This window comes from Canis aureus, chromosome 28 (genome assembly GCF_053574225.1).
Source record: "Canis aureus isolate CA01 chromosome 28, VMU_Caureus_v.1.0, whole genome shotgun sequence".
Classification (NCBI taxonomy): Eukaryota; Metazoa; Chordata; class Mammalia; order Carnivora; family Canidae; genus Canis; species Canis aureus.
The window spans coordinates 27,596,284-27,616,564 of record NC_135638.1 but is presented as its reverse complement, the minus strand read 5'-3'; the positions used below and the strand labels follow the sequence as shown (position 1 = coordinate 27,616,564).

Genomic DNA, 20,281 nt, shown 5'->3' with positions numbered 1-20,281 from the left:
TTATCAAAGTTGAGCAAAGAACCCGCTGATTTTAGTGGTATGGAACATTTTGAACCGCTTTCTTCTCAAAAACTATTCATCACACTCTTTCCCTTAAATCCTTGTCAAAGCATAAGAATCAGCAGTTCCTCTTCATTCTAGCAAGCAAGTTTAGTCCTCTGATATATCCGGACTGAAACATCATGAAGTAGAAAATCTACAGATTGCATTCAGTATCACCAATAAGTACCACATTTGACTACTGCTCATACCATTTGGAAACCAGTCCTCACATGACTACTGGCCTGACACCTCATCCATCAGCAGGGTGCCCAGAGCAGAGCTGGACAGTCTTCCTTGCGCCATCTCCAGAGTGGAGGCCCAGCTGGGAAACAGGCTTCTCTTCCAATAGCAATTAGATCTTTAAGATCAGGCCTTAGCAATTTGACCTAAAGCCATCCTTCCTCGCAACAAAGTCTCCAACATCTTCAGAGGAAGAGAAGGGGAGTAAGGCAAATGAGGAGAAATCCAGGTCTCCGTGGCCTGATTAGAAACTTTGTTGTGTCAAATAAACTTTGGCCACTGGAGGAAGGTACCCTATGGTTGCTCTGGCTTTAGAAAGCTCTGTCCGGGGCTTCTCAATCTTCTTTTCACCTCTCTCTCTCCCCCTCTCTCCCCTCTTCTCTTGTTTCAAAAGGGGCCTCTGGTCAGCGCTGATTAATAAGTGTTTTTTGTTGTGAAGTGTTGAATAATAGAGGATGGCCGGTGACCCAGTAAAGACTAAACCTTGCTCTGGTTTATTGTGGCAAGCTGAGAAAGGGGCTTTAGGCCCGGGACCCCAAGCACTGACCCGCACACATCCCGCGGATCGCCTATTCATTCTCACCGCCCCACAGTCGCCCAGGCTCCCATTGTTTGCCAAGCAACAATGGAGATTTCGCAGGGAAAGTAAAGCTCTTTTCAGATTCCTCTCTGATGTTTTGCATTTAGGGAAACACCGACCTCCACTTTTTTCCCCCCGACATTTTCCCTCTCGGCAGTAAAAGCGGCTCGTTTTCGGGGGAACTTGTGTGAGTTTGGTGCTTGGTCGCCAAACCCCAGTGTTAGAAGGAGGCGAGACGTTGGGGGGGGGAAAAGGAGAGCCCCGGAGAGTTCCTTTTTTTTTTTTTTTTTTTGAAATGCATTTAGAGGACGGAAGCTGCCTCCGGGGAGCGAGGGGAGAGGGGGTGGGGGAGGGGAGAAGAACAAGCAAAGCAAACGTCTCCTTCGCGGGGGCTGCAGGGCCCGCGGGGGCTTCGGGGCGGAGGGTTGAGCCGCCCGGGCCGCGCTCCCCAAGGCCGCAGCCAGGGGCCGAGCGCGCCGTCGCTGCGGGCCTCCCGCTCCGCCCGCCCGCCCGCCCGCGCCGCCGTCGGCTCCTCCTCCCCCGAGCCCGGGGCGGCCCCGCAGGCCCCGCAGGCCCCGCGCCCCGGCCCCGGCGCGCTCCGGGCGGCGCGGGGAGCCGGAGCCAGGGCCCCGCAGGCCCCGCAGGCCCGCAGGCCCCGCAGGCCCGGGCCGCGTCTCCCTCTCCGAGAGACTTACTTCTGCTGTGCTTTACTGCACCCGGGCGGGGAAGGCTTTCCAGTTTTTCCGTCGGCCCGGGGAGCCGGCTCCCTCGGGGCCAGCTCGGGGCGGGGGGGCCTGCTGAGGCCTGCGCCGCTCGGCCACCACCGAGCGCGCACTTGGGGGCCGCCGCGCCCCGCCGCCCCCGGGGACCCAGGCCTCGAGAACGCAGGGCTCGGCTCCCGGGAGCGCTCGCCACCCGCCCGACCCGTGCACGTGCGGGTCCCCGGAGGTCATCGGGGGCCCCGAGAGGCCGGACGGCGGCGAGGAGGGCTCCCCACTGCCCGAGGGGCGCGGCGTCCGCTGGGGCTTCGCGCGGCCCGGGAGAGGCGAAGGGCGCGAGCTGGCGCAGCCCGGGCGCGGGGACGGGACGCCGCGTGGGGCCGCGTGGGGCCGCCCTCCCCGGACAGGCCGCGTCCCCGCCCTCGAGGCCACCCGTGCCCGGGTTCCGCGTCCCCGCACGCCCCGCCGCGCGCCTCCTCCACCTTCCCGCAGCGCGCGCCTGGGCGCGGGGAGCGGGGCGAGGGCGCGGGGCTCGGGGTGCGGGGCGCGGGGCGAGGGCGCGGGGCGAGGGGCGAGGGCGCCGCGCAGGCCGCGCGGCCTGGTGGGCGGCGGGAAGCTTGCACTGCGCCTGCCCGCGCGGCCCCAGCCTTCGGCCCTGCAGCTAGTTCCCCAGCCGCTCTTTGACAGCTCTCGCAGCCGGGAGAGGAGGAAGAGGAGGAGGAGGAAGGGCAGGAGGAGGAGGAGGAGGTGGAGGAGGTGGCGGCGGCGGGCGGCATACTAAGGGCAGAGAAGGGGGAGGAGGGCTCATTGTCCGGTCCCCCCAGTCCAATTGATATGCTAATCCCTTTTCTGATGCCATAACAAAGAACACCTTTGCACTTTTAAAAGACTTTTGTGCCCTGGCTACAGAAGTTTATTATCCACTAATTAGCAACAACTTCTGGCAATGAGTTGGGTTACATTTTCATAAGCTCCGAGCCCGGGTGCTGAGGTGCGCAGGGCAGGAGATTTGCGCGCTTGGCAAACCTGAAAAAACCGGAGGCTGGAAAGTAGTCGCCCGCTCAGGTTCCTGGGCCAAGGGTGGGAGGCGGAGATCGGAAGCTCTGTTCTCCGAAAGGACTGAAAGGTGTCCAGAAAAAGGTGTTGGGGCGGACGGGGGGCGGCGGGGGAATGAACGAACCGGGCCCAGGATGTTAGGTGACCTTATCTGATCCAACACTGGACCCTGTCCGGAGAGCTGCGCGGAGGCGACGGCTGCCGGCTGCCTTGCAGGTGTCCTGGCCCGGCCATCTGTTGGGGGAGGAGGGGTAAAAAGGCCCAGGCGAATGTTCCAGCATTCGCCTCTGACCTCTCTAGCGTTTTTCTTTGCAGCTTGAACCTAGAATAAACCGCGGGCGAGGAAGCTGCCCATAGGTAGGACAGGCACCCGCCGCCTAGTTTTCTTCCAAAGGCCTCCCCATCAGCTTGTCTGAAATTCCAGGACCCAGGAAGAAGAGGCAAAGCTGGCATTACCAAAGCCAGGATGTGTGTGTGTGTGTATGTGTGTGTGTGTGTGGGGGGGTGGTGTTTGCTGTGTTAAGGGCCCACCTGGGGTCGTCTGCAGTCGTCACCCAACAGAGCAGACCCTTCTGGCTAATCAGAGCACAGAGGCGCAGCTTCGCGGCAGCGCGACCGGTGCGCACCGCGTGACCCTGCCTCCCTCAGGCTTTGGCAAGACGTTGCCGATCCTTAACAGTTCCACATCCCAGGTCAATACACTGGAAACAGATAGAATGAGCATCATCTGGTGAAAGATAAAGGGCAGGGGGACAATGCTCATTCCTTCTAGTGCTTCCTAACAGGACGTTGTCTCTCGTCGTTAATAAAACACCGGTTCAGTGAGGCCTTCCGTCTGGACTTAACTGCAGAGATAATGTTTTGTTTTAGGTCACTCGAGACCCCAAGCCCAGCATTTTGGGGAAACACACACGTATGTGTGTGTGTGTGTGTGTATATATATATATATACACATATATATATATAATTTTTTTTAAAAATCCCTCTTCCATTTATGGTTTTCACTTTTTGCAAACGACCCCGTTGGAGGTATTGTTGGATTTTTCAAGCAGATAGCAGCTGGGTGCTGGCGGCCTGCGTGTCCTCCCGCGGCAGCAGAGGCAGCAGAGTCCGGTTTGATAAATGTTCAAGGTGAAACATGGCCTTACTCAGAACCCCAGGGTGCTTTACCGTATAAGAGCGAATGTTCAGAGGCAGGAGGTGGTGAGTGATATTGTTTTATTCCCTTTCGATAGAACTAAATGTGGTTATCTGTAGTCCTAACCTCTCTGGTATCTGAATGCAGTGTTTCTGAACAAGCCCTGTTAGAACCAGAAAATGAGGAGTGGGGTGCTGACGACTTAACGGAATATTGCTGAAGAAAATACAGGGAAGATACCGAAGATGTTAATGGGATATTGGCTCCCATGACCTCAGGAGCAAAAAAATGCTCCCCAAATTATCTCCCCAGCAGTGGCTTTGGGTGGAGTGAAGGAGGAGGTGGGTGATGAGTGCGGGGAAGAGGAGGTCTTTCTCTTATCACCCTCTCCCTCTTCATTGAGGAAGAACAATGGCCTGGCCTTGTTTTTTGTTTTTTTGTTTTTTGTTTTTCTGAAAGAGAAACTGCGGGAAGGCAGAGTTGCTCTCTGTGACCCAGACCATACACAGGACCCTCCTGACCATTGGGCAGTGTCTTCAAGATCTGGACCCCTCAGAGATTCTCTAAGAGCTTAAAAAAAAGGGGTGGGGGAGTGCTGGCTCTGTCGCCCGCCCAGTAAGGCCCACTCAGCCTCAGGAGGAAACCCTAGCAAAACCCAGAGACCTCAGAATTTGCCTGGCAAGGAGGGGTGGGGTGTGTGGGGGGAGATGAAAACCACACACTCTCACATGGCGTGTCAGCCTTCCCACACCCCCTACCACCATATCGTCTGATCACTGTTGATTCTGCTTACGTGTGTATTTCAGATTAAGGATGCATTTATTTATTTATTTAATCCTTCAGATCTTCCCATACCACAAAGAGATTTAATTCCTTTCCAAGGCGAAGAGTTGATAAAAGGGCTCCGTTTTAAAGCAATGGGGGAATCATATGACTGTGACCTTGACGTGTAAAGGGGGGAGGGGCGGGTAGATTTGGGCCCAAACCCTTGGTCTCTCCGTTCTGGGGCGTCCTAGGCCCTTTCTAAGGACACCAACAAGAAGGGAGGTATATTTTCAAAGGTTTCCATTAGCGGCTCATTCCTTAAAGTTGGGAACTTGGTATTTTCATATTACGTGAAATACATGATTTAATTATACTCCAAAAACAAATTAAGGACAGGCCTTCTACACAAATTGGAGGCAGCTAAATGCTCTTTTGTGCCTGCAGCCCTCGGGTTGTTATAGAGGCTGCTGATGCATGAGAAGTAAGTGACTGATTTAACTCATTGGGATGCAGGAAGCGACCTGCCCTCTTTTGAAAAAAAGCGAGGGAGAGAGAGAGAGAGAGAGAGAGAGAGAGAGAGACTTCGAGCTGGGGAAGAGAGAGGGAGGGGACAGGAGAGAAAAGAAGGAGAGAGAGGGAAAGAGAGAGAGAAGGGAGAGGGAGGGAGAGAGAGAAGAGAGAACGCAGAGGGTGGGAGGCTGGGAGGGAGACCAAACCCCCGCTTTACTGCGTTGAACGCTTCTGAATTTCAAGCAGAAAGTAGAAGGAGCCCCACACGGCAATGAGCGTCTTTCCTTGGGCTGCGTGTGCAGAGCGTAGACAATGAAAATCTCCATCCCCCTCCCCCATCCCCGCTAGGCTACAAGATTTTTGTTGTTCCTTCTCAACGGTGGAAGATGTGCAAAATCAAACCTATAGAGATGTGCATATATACATTTTTTAAACAAACAAACCCAATGGGCTGAGACGCGGATTACCCACACGCGCACCGGCTGTAAGTACTATCTTTTCCTACGTTGGCAGTGCTCTGCGTCGCTGGCTGAGTTGGGAGTGTTCGCTTTGTGAGTCGGAGCGCGCGGGTTGTGTGTCGGTGTTTTTATTCACAGGGGCTCCCTCGAAGCTTGCACTTTCCGCACGTGAGCGAGTGAAGTGTTTCGCCCGCTGTGGGCGTGCAGAACAAGGCACCGGCAGTCTTGGATGCGGAGGCTCGGAGCGGCGGGCGGGGGGCGTCGGGAGGCGCGGAGTCGAGGGGTTCCCGCGTTGCGAGCATCCTTTGGAGCCTCCCGCCCGGCTCCGGGCTGCAAGGTTGGTTCCTGGCACTGGGTGGAAATCAGGTCACGGAGATCCCTAAGCTCCCGCACTACCAGACGCGCAGGGGAGACGGGATGGAACTGGAGGGAGAGATCCGAGGAGGAGGGAGGGGATGAGCGCGCCCCCGGCCTAGAACGCAGTCCTGGGCCGCCGCTGGCCGGGCCCCCTCGGCTGGCGGGACTCGGTCGGCCCGGGTCTGGCCGCTTGCTAGCCTCGCGCCTTTGGTGGCTCTTTTAGCTTATATGATACAAAGGATCTTCTTGCGACAAGGGCCGAGTGAGGGGAGCTGAGTGTGTCTCAGAGCGCCCAAGCGGGAGAAATGGTGGTTCTGGGGGAGGTATTTTTTTTTGGCCTCTTGAAAATGTGCAAGAATTCCGCGGGCCCACGCTTCCTTTGTGTGCCGGGCAGCGCCAAGCGCTTTGTGCTTCACAAGGAGAAAATGGCGAGTCCTATTGTGTTTAGGCCATTTTCTTCCGGTACAAGGATTTTCCCAAGTTCCAAATACTTCTCCGGAGAGTGGTCTTCTCGTGCCCGGAAAAGTGTGAATCGCTGAAGTTCGGCCCCTTGGCCTGGCGTGGGTACCGACCTCAGTTTGGGCAAGAGCCTGTTTTCTCGCCGTTGGGATACTTGCATCAAAACAAAACTGGGACCGCTTTGCTCAGGTCGGTGTCCTTCAAAGAGCCGCAGCGGCTTTTAGGGATTCGGAAGAGAAGCATCTGTGTCTGTGTGTTTATATGCATATAGATAAATAATGTACTTTTCTTGATAATCTGAAGAGAAAAATAAAAGACGAAAGACAATGCAGTGTTTGGAGAAAAGAGGAAAGTTTTTCCTTTATTCTTTCACCCCCCCTGGAGGAAACCCCAGGGGAGGTTAAATGTTACACTGCCAGGTCAGTCTTTTGTTTTTTGCAAGGAAGGTGAAACGTTATTTTGGAAAGAAGGAATTACTGAGTAGCCTTAACTGCTAGGGCGAATGCTTTCTTTGCTCCACTAGGAAAAAAAAAAAAAAATTAGAGCGTGTTAGAGAAGGGATTTAATTTAATGTTCTTAGAGCTGCCTATGCGTGTGATATATCTTTATCTATCTAGCTATCTACAAAGAGAGGGCTGAAGAAGTTGTTGTTTGGCTTTTTCCTCCCTCAATTTGTCATTTTGTAAAAATTTCTGCACTTGTTAAACCATTTGTAAAAGTGAACAAGGCAGCCTAGACAAGGATGTCTCTGTCACTTTTTTGGAAGAAAAAAAACTCAGGTTGAAAAAAAAATACTATTTTCTATTTACTACAGTTCTTTGGACCCCTAAATGGGATGGTGATTTTGTCAGCTCAAAAATAATGAAATGCAAACTTTTCCCATCTGCTTCCTGTACTCACAATTTGGTGGCAAATATGGAAAAATGAAAACAACTGGAATGGGGGAGAGAACTCAAAGCCTTTGGATGTTCCCCCCTTTGACATTACCTTAAAATGTTATGGCATTAAATTGGTGCAGAAGCACTGTGATTTACATTTTTCAAAATGCACCACTAGCATCTCCCTTCATGTGGATCAAGACCATGGACAGCGAACTAATATTAAATCACTGAGCAAAAAGGACTCTAGTAAAATTTTGTGAGAGCAGAATGGAGGTTTACATTCAAATATGTTGAGAGGCAAAACAATCTTTTTGATTTTTATGAAGAATTAGACTTCTTTAAAGTTTGGGATTTCAAACTTATTCTACCAAGTTTCAAAAAAAAATGATTTATATACGCTGTCTCAAATAGTGTGTGTTCTTTACCCAATTAAAATGAAATGAAGTCTACCTTTTGTTACTGGTAAATAACAAATTTAAATCCACCCCTTTAAGATATGGGCTGTTTCTTATAAGGCCTTAAAGCTAAGCGAGGATAGAGAAATTTAACTATTTTAGGCTGGCATTACCTGAATAACACTAAAGCAAATCAAGTTGATTTTTATCAGTGGCTGAATTTCTAAATGCATAAAATTGGAAAAATTAAATGCCACTTTGATAGACAGGAATAATATGAATGGAGATATAACCCAGCTACATCTTCTACTCCTGTTTAGGCATTGTAGTCTATAACCAACAGTGCAGTGTTGTGGGCAAACATTTTTTTTTTCCAAGAAAGTCACAGATTTTTAATATATACTGATTTGATTTGGGGCACAGGATTGATTCAGTGAAGCTCTGTATCAGAGATCAATTTATTTTGTTTCACACGTTATTTGAATTGCCTTTATTTCTTTACAAAATTGAACTTCACTTAAAACCATTTCATTTGTGAATTACATAACACATTCAAAATTGTTCCTTTAAATTTCCAATTTTATGTTATCTTTTGGCTGATTTCATAATCTGACTTCAGGGTGACTTCTATAGGACTGGGAAATCATATAAAGCAAAAATAATATGCAGGTTTAAGAAATTAAAAGAGTTTATACTTAAATTTTAATTTTGAAACGGCATCAAATTAAACAGAGTTTAGGGTTTATGAATTATGAATTCGATTTAGCTATAGTATAAAACTGCAGTTACCTGAATATACAGATTCTTAAAATCAGATGCCACAAAGGTTTTGGACATGCATACATACACACACACACCTTTTTGTTTATTTGTTTTTGAAAACCATCTTCAAAGTATCTGCAAAGAAAATGCAGTGATCAGGACCATGGTGAGGTCCTCGTGGCTCACTGAGTGGTGGCTCAGGGTTCTGGTGGGGACACACATTTTGATTGGGAACAGGTCATTGTTTAGAAAGGTACCTTCGCCCGGAATGGCATTCATGATAAGATTAAGCATAAACCTAAACCTCGGCCTGGGGAATGGATGGCGGCGGGGGCGAGAAGAGGAGATGCAGATAAGCCCTGATTCTGCTGCTTGCGCACATAATTAAAAGGCCGCCCCTCATCTGGAGCGTGGGCTCTGTCCGGCCCAAGGTGCTTATTTTGTAGTTACTTGGCCAGTCATGTGTGAGTGAGTAAGAACCCAAGAGCTTAGAATTAGGGATCTAGATGAGATGGCCCAGGGGGTGTCGACTCTTGTCTCCATTTTAGGGAGAGGCAACCGAAAATGGTGACTTTGGCTTGCCTTGAGCAAGTCTGAGCATTGACGGTAGGGCTGTGGGGAAGAGCCAGAGAGACTGGGGGCACGACGTCCTAGGGGGGCTGCCTTTGGACCACTGCGTGGGCGCCAGGGGGTATAGGCAAGGGCAGGGCACTCGCCCTTTGCTGTACCCAGGCGCAGCTCTTGGGGGCTGAGCGCCTTCTGCGGCTCTTTGGTTTCAAGGACACAGCGAGCTGCTCAGGACTTTGGGAGCCAACATCTGTCTGACTGGTGACGTCAGCAGCCCGTGTAATCCTCTTGTGCTGAAGGCAGATGCCTTATTTGTTTGGCTGGAGCGAGCCATTAATCCCTAATTCTGGATCAGCAAGCGAGGGGGAAAGACCGGACCGCTCCGACCCACCCCCACCCACCCCCACCTCCCACCCTAAAGCACCTTATACCACGGAAGCCTCTCAGCCTCCTCTTTCCTCCGCGAAGGCGCTCAACAGCGATTGAAAACGCTTTGGTCCTCTCCAGGTTTGATCAGGGCTTGCAGGTCTTTCTCCTTCGGATTTCTAGGGCTATGTGTATATGTAATTCTTTCTCTCATCGATCGTTTCGATTTTCTTGCTGGGACTCGCGGGTCTTGCAGTTTGCAGGGTCCTAACCCAAGAAGGGGTGGGGATTGGAGAGTACGGATGCGGAGTGTGGTCTGAGGGAAGGGGTGAGGAAGGGGAAAGGGGGCACAGACTGCGGGAACGGCCGGACTGCGCCGCCGGAGGATCTCCTGTGGACGCGTCTTGACAGTTAACAGCTCCGACGTCTCTTCCCGGGCGGCTGCTGTGCCGCAGCGTCTGGCCCCCACCTCTCGGCGTCCGCAGCCGGGACCTGCGCGCACTGCCACCGCGCCGCCCCCCGGGTTGCGCGCCCGGGGCTCCGCGCGCGGCCGAAGCCTGGGCATGGAGGTCGCAGCCGCCGTCTGGGGTCCCGTCACCCCAACTCCCTCGCCTGCTCCCTCCCGCCTCCTACTCCCCTCGCCCCAGAGCCCCCTCCCCCCTCCTGCCGCCCTCTCTCATTCTGCGCTGTGATTCTGTTTTTCAGGGGCGCGTGCTGGGGAATCCGCGCTGGACTGGCTCTCCGCGCTCTCTCCAGCCGCAGGTGGGATCTACGCCGCCCGGAGACCGCGGTGGTTGAGGATCCTTCCTTCCTCGGACGCAGGAGCCGCAGCGGGCCTTGGGGGACGCCGTAGGGGACGCCGCGAAAAGAGCCGCTGCGCCCGCCTGCTCCTGCCCGCTGCGCAGAGGGCTCCGCCCGTAGAGGTCAACTCCCCTCACCCCTTCCTCTCTCCTGCTCGCCCTCCCTCCGCCCGGCCCAGGTTCCTCCAGCTCCTGACTCTTGCCGCAGTCTGAGGAGAGCGCTTTGGCTGCGCTGTTCTGAGCCATAACCCCCAGCCGGGCCCAGACCCGAGGTCCGCGCTCCCCGGCGGTGGGGAAGCCTTAGCGCTCGAGCTGCCTTTTCTCTCCGCACCAAAGCTGTAGCCAGACCAGATGGGCCGCCCAGCTCTCTCGGGACTAGGCAGGTGCGGTTGAGTTAATTTTTCCGCATTACAAAGAAAGACGACCCAGCCCGCCCTTGGACTCTCATCTCTTCCCCAAATCTCCCAACCGAAACCGCGGTAATGTTATCAGAGGACACAGAAACTAGGCATATCTGCGTGTTTATCTTACACACACACACACACGCATGATGATTTTCCCGTCTATGTGCTAGATCTCATTCCCGACAGCAAGAAATGATTGACAAAGCTTTCTGCAGAACACCAGTGGCGCGGTCCTTAAAACCTGCCATTCCTTACAAGTGACTTAGAAGAGATGCAGGGCGAACCAACTCGGTTAATTGCCTTCAGGAAAATAACACGATTACGAAATTAGATCTGTACCAGAGGGGTAATTAACTTCGATCCACGCCGTCATTTGAAAACTAGATTTATAGGCGTATGTATGTTTTTAGGTGTGCTGTAAATGGCATGCAGATATATGCATATGTATACGCAGACACATGCATCGTCTACACTTCCACCGAACAGACTAATTAGCAGCGGCTCTGGCAGCTGTGGCAGGAGGCGAGCTGAGACAGGAGCCGGGCTTATGAGTTACGACTCTGGGGGAGTCGTAGAGACTCAGAGCTCGGGGGAGGGGGAAGAGCATGAGGAGAAGTGGTGTATCCGCAGTGGGTCAGTTACTTTCCGGATCAAGATCAGACTCTGCCCTCCGTGTTCACAGCGGACCTTGATTTAATGTCATACAATTAAGGCACGCGGTGAATGCCAAGAGCGGAGCCTATGGCTGCACTTGAAGGACACCAGAGCGTCTCAGGACGAGAAAAAAGGAAAAGGCAATCACAAGGGGGTTTGAGGGGTAGTAGCACAAACCCGTCATTTGCCGCATAAAGACAGGAGCTTCAGCTATCAGGAGAGCGGGAGCTCCCGTTTGTGCAAATATTCTAGAGTGGAACTGTTTAGAAAGCAGTGGTTCTTTAAAGAGCGAGTAGGGTGATTGCAATTCTGGGCCAAGCTGCGGAAACAAAACAGAAGAGAGAGGATAAAGATGTTAAATGGCGCCCTCATCACATTGCACAAGAAACCTCAAATGGCTCAACTCCTTTGGGAAGCCCCCAACAACTACCACCACAGCCCTCTACCCCTCCATCATCCCCTCTCTTTTCTCTTGCTAGTATCCAGTGGGCCTTGCCTGGCTTTAGAAAGCCAAGGTAGTTTCCTTGTATCGACATAGTCTCAATGGCCAAATCAGTCAAAGGAGTAGGACAGGGGGAAAAGGCCAGGCCTGAAAGTTTAGAAGGACTCAGCAAATTAATTTATTTGGAAGCCAATGAAGTGGACTTTCTTGAGGTAGTAGTTCCGCACCACGGCCTTGGAGCCAAAAACAAACCCAGGCTAAGAAAGCGAGCCTTGATAGATGTCTTTGTTCTGCCTTGGCCTGCAGGGGCTGGGAACAAAGGAGGGGAGCTAAGAGAGGATTCACCAAAGTGGCCGCGCCCTTTGCGCCTGGTGCTGTCCGCGGTGCTGACCTCGGCTCCCCCGTCTCCGTAATTGAACCAAAAAGCAATAGGACCCTCCCGCTCCCATCCCAAAGAATACCAGAGTATTAGGTAATTTGAGAAAGAAAAATAAAAAATAAAATAAAAGCAGAGAAATGCTGCATACAGCAAAACCTAATATTTTACCAAAATAGTCCGCTCTAGCTGTTGCCACACTTGACTTGCCCTTTTCGGTCTTCCCGTAATTATGCAGCTAGTGTATGTACATTGGGAAACAGTTTCACTTTATTTAGACTGAAACCCGAATCTAAGCAATGGGCGGGACTTGCAAGGAGAATGAAGGTTCTTCTTCTTATTCTTCTTTTTTTTTTTTTCTTAAGTCATCTTCCTTAAAACATACAAAATGTAAGGTCCTCAGCTGCATACTTGAACAGTGCTAAGGTGGCCAGTAAAGGGACTCGTGACGGACTCACGTGAGGACCTCGAGACTTACCAGGACGAGATGGGGTGGGCCCTAAGTGAGACCAAGCGGGAGCTCACCCAGCCCCTGCCTCCTCAGGCAGCAAGGGCAGCCTTCTTAAGCAGGTCCAGAGACCCAAACTCTGCAGATCTCTCTGATGCGCGGAGCTTGCTCAGCGCTTCCTGGCCGGCGGGAGGCACTGCAGGCCAGAAGACCTGAAACCCCGCACTGCGGAAAAACCGACTACAGCATCTTCTTCCTCAAAGCTCCTGGAAAAGGGCAGGGTGGCTTACTAAATCGCAGGCAATGAAGATTCGCTTTAGGACTCGAGGGTCGTATGGGTCAGTATTCGTATATTCAATAAATCTTTAAATCTCACCGCATATTTCATTGTCCTAGCCTAGATATTGAGAACATTAAATATAAATGATAAAACTTTAAATATCTTAACTAAATAATGAATCAAAGAGAGGAGAGAGACCGAGAAACAGGAAATCATCCAATTTGTAGCTAGCCTGAGGTCTCAAAAGAAATTGCTACATATTGACTTGCATTTGTTTATAAACCCACAAGCATGAAAGACATTAAAATTAGAAATAGATAAAACAATCCAGATTGGGCAATAGAGACAGCAAGACCCACTTTGATCCAGATCTAGAAGTGGGACACAAATGGATCATACATTTCATCAGATTCATTCTTTTACACCTTAATGATGGAGATATATCAAATGAGTCAAGTGGTGAAGCACAATATGCTCAGGACAGAATCACATTTCCTTCCCTCAGGGTGGATTTTATTTGTTCTCTGATTTTAGAACTCTGTAAGTGAGGTCTTTCATGTCCATTGATGACTTAGATTTATATTTCATTTTATGTAATTTAGGAGGGAATAGGTAAAACATACTAAAGAAGGGTGCTTCTCAAATAATAAAAGGAAAGTGTTGGGAAACATTCCTCTTGTGCCAGTTAAGAGTAGTGACTGGAAATTGAAATGGGTTTAAAGCATTACATGTTATCATGGAAGCTTGATTTCATTCCAGAGTTCACGCAACTGTGCCAATCTCCTGTACCCACATTCCCTCGTATGTTTCATGAAGCAACAAGGGTCCAAGGTTGCAAAGTACTTCTGCCTTACTCGTGTTATAATTCATATTACATAATAGAAACACACCTAATCTCCCTCACTCCAATCCTTCCTGTTTAGCACAATCTAAACTTGTCCTCCAGAAAGCTTAATAAGTTTTAAAATTACTTTCTAAATAGAAATGAGGTACGTGATATGAAAGAAGGTAAAATACCATTTAAATAAGGGAACACACAATTTTGTGTTCTGGTTAAGAGAATTAAATCCAGAGTGGCTATCGATCCATAATATTTCTAGATTTTTAAGATTATTTTCATTTCCATTTATTTATAAAATAATCATCTAGTTTGATGTCTATTGCCAATTTGCTATTAAATCCTATGCTCAGCATTTTTTTGCCAATGAAACAGTTTACGCTTCGCAATCGGAGGATTTCGGCATAGTATGCCACGGAGGCCCTTTGACAATCACAACTTTCATTTAGTGGTCTGAAATTAAAGCTTCTCGGAATAACTTAGGAACAGCTTGACCCTTTGAGATACTCAATGACAACCCTCCAGGGAAATATACGTTTCCTTCTTGGGAAGGAGATGCTAGCGCAGTGCACCAGGGACTTAAACGCTGTCAACAATGCCAGAGCGCCCTCTGCTGCCACAAAGAGGCAGGACACAAGCTATAATATCCAGATGGCCGAGTCTCTATCAGCAGTGAAAACATTAAGTTCTTAGAAACATTTAATCTGTGAAATTTAAAAAGCTCTCATCATATTGTACTTTTGAAGGGGGCTACCTGATTTTGACCTTGAGAACTTCTTGAATATTTTTCTTATTATATATACAGAGTCAAATGTTTCAAAGTTTTCAGTCAAATTATTTCTGTAGTTCAATTTCTGCACACTTTCTCTAATTTTATATTGAAATATGAAATTGCAGATCGGAGTTAAAAGCCTTTGTGCTGAATATATGAGTAAAGAGACCTTTCCTAGTTTCTCCAGATAACAAAAATCTAATAAAGGAAAAAAATTAATTAACAGTATCAAGCACGGGTTGTTACATTTTTAAAAACTAAAGAAAGAGGTAAAGAATCATTTTCTTGTTTTGATAATTAACCCAGATTTTTCTCAGGCCTTAAGTTTGGGAATAAGAAAGTGAGTTATGTTTGAGGAAGAAGTTGAAAATTTTGCTTCACCCTAATATGTATACTCTTTTTACCCTTGAAATTTTTGAAATGAATTTATATTCATACATAGTTTACAAAGATTTCTTTAGAAAAGAATGTACTCTAAGAGTTGTCTGATATAGTTGCAACAGAGGTAAACTCATAAGGGACACTTGCATTAAAATTGAGTTTTTTAGTATGGAACAATCAAGTGAAATGGTGGACATTTTCTTTAAAGGTTAAAAATCTTTTCATTTTTATGTGTTATAGGGTTTGTATTGATTTTTAAAATGTACAGCTGTATTAATTGTGAATTTCAAGATTACAGCCTATTTCTAAACACACACACATCTTTGCCATGAAGACTATTGTTGAATATATCAGTGCTAATGTAATGAAGTGTTTCTATTATGTGGTTGTTAAATAAATCTTGTAAAATAAAGTTCTACTTATTTTATGGTGTCAGAATGAAATAGCTATCTAATATCACTTATTTAATCCCACTATAAATGAAAATTCTTACAAGAATATTAAGTTATAAAGTTGCTGACAGTATTAAGCTTAAAACTTTATATGATTTTATAACTGCTATGATAGAAAAAAGTGTTGGCTAAATGTTAAACTAAGTTAAATATTTGGCCAATTATGTAAAATTCCATATAACTACAGGCACATTTGTCCCCTGAAAACTACTTCTGCAAAGAATGTATTTATAAATTTATGGTGTAATAATTGAAATAAATTTTTAGAATTTTTATGTTTTCATTCTAAGCCTTCTCATAAAAAGTTAAATATTAAATTTCTTTTTGCTTAATTTACATTTCTTTCTAAATTAATTCATATTTTACTTAGGAGAGAATTTACACAGTGACATAATTTTGCTATATTCTTAATAGTTATAATAAGTTTAAAACCAATTTTTAAGTAAATAAGATGCATAATACATATCAAAACATTTTCTTTCTATCTTAAAACTCATCTGTTCTATTCTTTAAAAAGAAATACAAGAGAACAAAGTAAAAGAGCTTTTGAGATGTCTAAGAGATGCTGCCCAAGACAAAAAGCATGCACCAATGTTTGCTGTTCAAATTTGTATGTAATGTTTTTTAACCTCTTTTTATTTGATATCCGTACAAGGATAACATTGTAACTAAAACACTCCTAACTTCTGGCTATTTAGAATCCATGGAAACATTCACTTCTATGGAAGTACTATTCATCTAAACAAGATATTTATGAGGAGCATTAATACCATAAAAGCAACTTATTACTGATACTTTTATTCAGGAATTAACCACAACAATAATTGTGCCCTTCTTTATACCCATTCTTGGATGAAATTAGTATACAATTTAATACTTGCTGACCACAAAAATCAAAACCCTAATCCCAGACTTCATATTAGAAAGAACAGGCATCAGTGCACTTGGTATTTCTTTACACCGTGTTCAGACTCAGCTGTCACTGCAATTTCCACCAGCTACTCTTAACTATATTTCTTAACAATATAGAAATATGGCTGGGTAGGAATAGAAAATACGATGCCTTATTTAAGATGGAATAAAATTGGAATGTCAAGAAATTGGAATTAATTATCTTTTAGAACATCAGTAGTTGCAGAGTGCAGGGAAAATATTTACACTAAAGACCAAATAACCAGGAAAATAAAACAGCTGAGTATTGGAAGCAGATATTACCAAGGCAAAATAGGGTAAAATGGGAAAAAATGCTCTTTGAGGTACATGTAAAAAGAACTAAGAGTTTGACTTCCATTTTGTTTATAATATTTCAGCAGAAGATATTTTTTTTAGATAGATATTACCTTAGAAAAGATTATTACGTATCATCTCAGGTTTCTTCACTGGAATACATTGCAATTTTGATCTTACTGTGTTAAAGAAAAAAATTAGAAATCAAATTAGCAAAATATTACTTAATTATTCAACTCTTATCCCATGGATTGAAAGGCAGAATTGTGTTTTTCCTTTTCTAGTAGTTGGTCAAACTTTTTTAATTATTAGGAAGACCTTAATTTGAGTGTAATTGTATGCATGGTATAAATAATAGAATTATTACAATATAGCATATGTTGGGCAAAAATATCTTCCTCTGTCAATTCGTTTAAGTATAAAACAGTGATACGTAAAAAAGAAACTTGGTTTAGCAAATTGTCCCTTACTGATTTCAATGTTCTAAGCAGTAGTCACAATATATTTGGACAGCCAGTTTACTTAATTGGAACCTTCTAGGAGTTCCCAGTAGGCAATGTTAGTGTGAGGAGTGAGCCCCCTGCTGACATGCTGAACACTGAGAACCTTGGCCAAGGTCAACTCAATGGTTATGAAGTTTGAGCTGCTATGAAAACATTAAGTGGAAAGAGGTGTTGTCTTGCCCAGAGCTGTACAGTGTCAATTTTCTAGGTCAGAAGGACTTCTCTCTTCTCTGGATGTCTTGACCTGACTTTACTCTCTCAGTTCTCAGAACTAGGCTACAGTGGTTGTCCATTTTATTTGTCCTGACAATATCAGATAATCAAATAGAGACTGGCTGTAAGCACTCTGTGAATACATTCTTCAATAAATAATTTTTACAACCTGGACGTATTGAAAAGAAAGAGATTCTGATTCTATCGAAGGACTATTTCTATTTATTTCTTTTAATTCAGAAAACATGAATATTTACAAATGCCCAGCAAGTTGTGTCAGTTGAACTATAGAAGGAGGGTTAGGCTGAGTGTGTATATACATACATATGTATAGAGAGAAAAGCTATATTAGACAATACAGTTAACATTTTAAAATATGGTTGTGAAAAAACTAAAATCAATTTTAGCTATGGCCTGGACACATCTCTCCTGTAGTAATCTTCTTACTATCAGCTCATCAACACAGTAAAACCCCATGATACAAGATAATTATTAATAAAGAAACATTAAAAAGTTGGCCAGTTCTTTCTATTCTCCATACTCCTGCTGTTGTTATTGTAATAACTTGCTGCAGTAATTAACATTTTCTCAATCTATAATGTCCTTTCAGTGAATAAAATTTGTCTACAGTATCTTCCCTCCTCTCTCTGCTTCCTCTTATCTAACTTGAATAATGGAACCCAGTAAAGTAAGTTTTTAGACTAATAACATTGAACACACCCATCAGTCATAAAATCCAAATTAATACCAAAAAATCATATATATAAAAAGACATTAACTGATTTTTCTTTAACCTCTCCTTGCCATGGTAAACACCTAAACTCTCCCAAACTGCCAACTATAAAAACAAATGTCTTCATTCATTTCATCAATGGATGCTTACTAGATGCCAGGCCCTGCACTATGTGTTGACCATCCAGTGGTGAATGAAACAAATATGATCTACCCAGACAGAGCTTATGGTCTTATCCAGAAACTTAGCCCAGTGTTAAAAATTATGCTCCCACAAACTAACATACTCTCTATAATTTAAATCCTTTTAACCCCTTCTATTCCAATAATTATTCTTCATAATAAAAGCAGATTTGTATTTGACTTTTCTAGGATAAATGAAATCAATACATGCACATTTTTGCTGTAGAGCTGCTTCCCTCTGCATTGGTAACAATGAATGTTTTTTACTATTCCCTTTCAAATTTGGTGATAAACTGAGCAAAATATTAGTATAAGCTGACCCAATGTTGATGATAAATTATTAATTTCTATTTTACTTGTGGTTTTTCTAGCCAACATTTGAGTTTTGTGTTTATTCATTATATTTATTTCCAGTTCGTCACGGATTCTGACTTCCCATGTAACTTTTTTTGCCATGTATGTTCATCTGAACTCTGTGCTTTGGTCATTATCCCTTATTTATACATGTTTCTGATAAGCTATAGCTTTGTTCCTATTCATTTTTTCCTTCTGTTTGTTTTCTTTCATTTTGATGAGTTATTTCTTTAATTATCAAGATTCTTTTCAATTTATATGTTGTTTTTCTATAGAGCTTGTAAATGTAACAAGCTCAGATCAACCAAATCGTTGATTGGTTTTATTGGATTGATTAAAAGTGCATACCAAATCTAATTTAGTTATTAAACTGGTCATAATAACCAGACTAATTTTTTCATGACCTCATTATTTCAAATGTTTAAGATAAACATCAACTCAACTGGTCATTCAAAATATTCCCACATATGTAATTTTCAAACTCTTCATTAATCCATGTCATTAGCTATGAAGTTTTTAGATTTATGGCTCAAAAAAAAAATGGTCATGATTCCCTCTTCACTTTATTGTTCACAACTGTTGGCTGATCACCTTGTCTAAGTCTTGGAAAATGTCAAATGTTTGTCAGATTTTTTTTTTTTTTTTTTTTACAATGACAGGTATCATGTGTACCAAAGGGTCAAAGATTTTTTTCCTGTAAGTTGTGATTGCTGAACTCATCAAAAGGGTACGACTTCTCCAGCTTTAAAACGTAGTTGGTATAACAGAGTATACCATGTAAGTAATTAATGTGCTGACATTGGAATCTGGAGACCTACATTTTAGATGGAACTCTTATTTTAATTGGTTGAGTCAAGTTAATTTCTTTCTTTCTTTCTTTCTTTCTTTCTTTCTTTCTTTTTTCTTTCTTTCTTTCTTTCTTTCTTTCTTTCTTTCTTTCTTTCTTTCTTTCTTTCTTTCTTTTTTCACTGGACCTCAATTTTATGTGAACTTGATCAGTGATTCTCCATAATATGCAATAAGAACTACCTTGGGAGCTGCTATAAATTTAGGTTTTTAGGTCCCATCCTCAGAGATTCAGTTTGAGCAGGTCTTGGACACATTTAAACAAACACTGCAGCTGGTTGTGATGCAATTGGTCTACATTTTGAGAAACTCTAGACCCGTTCTCCAAGTGTCTCTCTAGCTCTGAACTTTCTGGCTATGAATTAAAAGAAACTAATAATTCTAAGATAGTGAATCTGATAAGCAGATCCAGAAAGAATCAGTGTTTTGAAGAAATCTTAGTTTTAAATGGAGAGTATGCATGTCTGGGCTCATTAAAAAGCAAATGCCAAGACAGAATTGAATGTGCAATGTTTTTATTAGGAAAAAGGCCAGTGTGAGAGAAAATAGGAGGAGGGCAGGTAAACTGACCTCTCAGACTACAGTGCCGGTCTGAACTTCATAAGAGAAGCAGAGTAAGTAGGATGCAAGTGTCTTAAAATAACATGCAATCTAAGGAAGGTTTGGCAGGGTCACCAGGAGGCACTTGAGCCAAAGTTGGATCTCAGAGGAATCCTAGGTCTTTCAAGAACCTGCCGCTCTAGTATCCTTACCATAGGAAGAGGTAGTGAGCAGTCCATGGGAAACATGGCTTCTGAATAACACAATGATAGATTTTAGAGCACAGAGTCTGGGGCTCTTTGTTAATTCCATTCTCTGTAGTTGGAGATCTGTAAGGTATATTCTTGTGGATGTCACAGAGAGGCAAAAATCATTGTTAGTAAAAAAAAAATCAATTGCTAGGAAATTTAACTGACATTTTTCTACCATCACATTAAAGAAAACCCAGATGGGATATGAGCAGAATCAATAATCAATAAAAGATGAGGGTAATTCAAGAACTATAGAATAATTACCTTGTTTCTAAAATGTATTCCTTAGA

At 45.0% G+C, this 20,281-nt stretch overlaps 1 long non-coding RNA gene across 1 annotated transcript; it reads left to right on the top strand.

The window, feature by feature from the left end:
* The first annotated feature begins 5,137 nt into the window (after positions 1-5,137).
* LOC144300577 (uncharacterized) lies at positions 5,138-17,259 on the top strand. Its single transcript, XR_013367306.1, has 2 exons — positions 5,138-5,534; positions 10,001-17,259. It is a non-coding gene; the product is annotated as an uncharacterized LOC144300577 (long non-coding RNA).
* Positions 17,260-20,281: the final 3,022 nt, after the last annotated feature.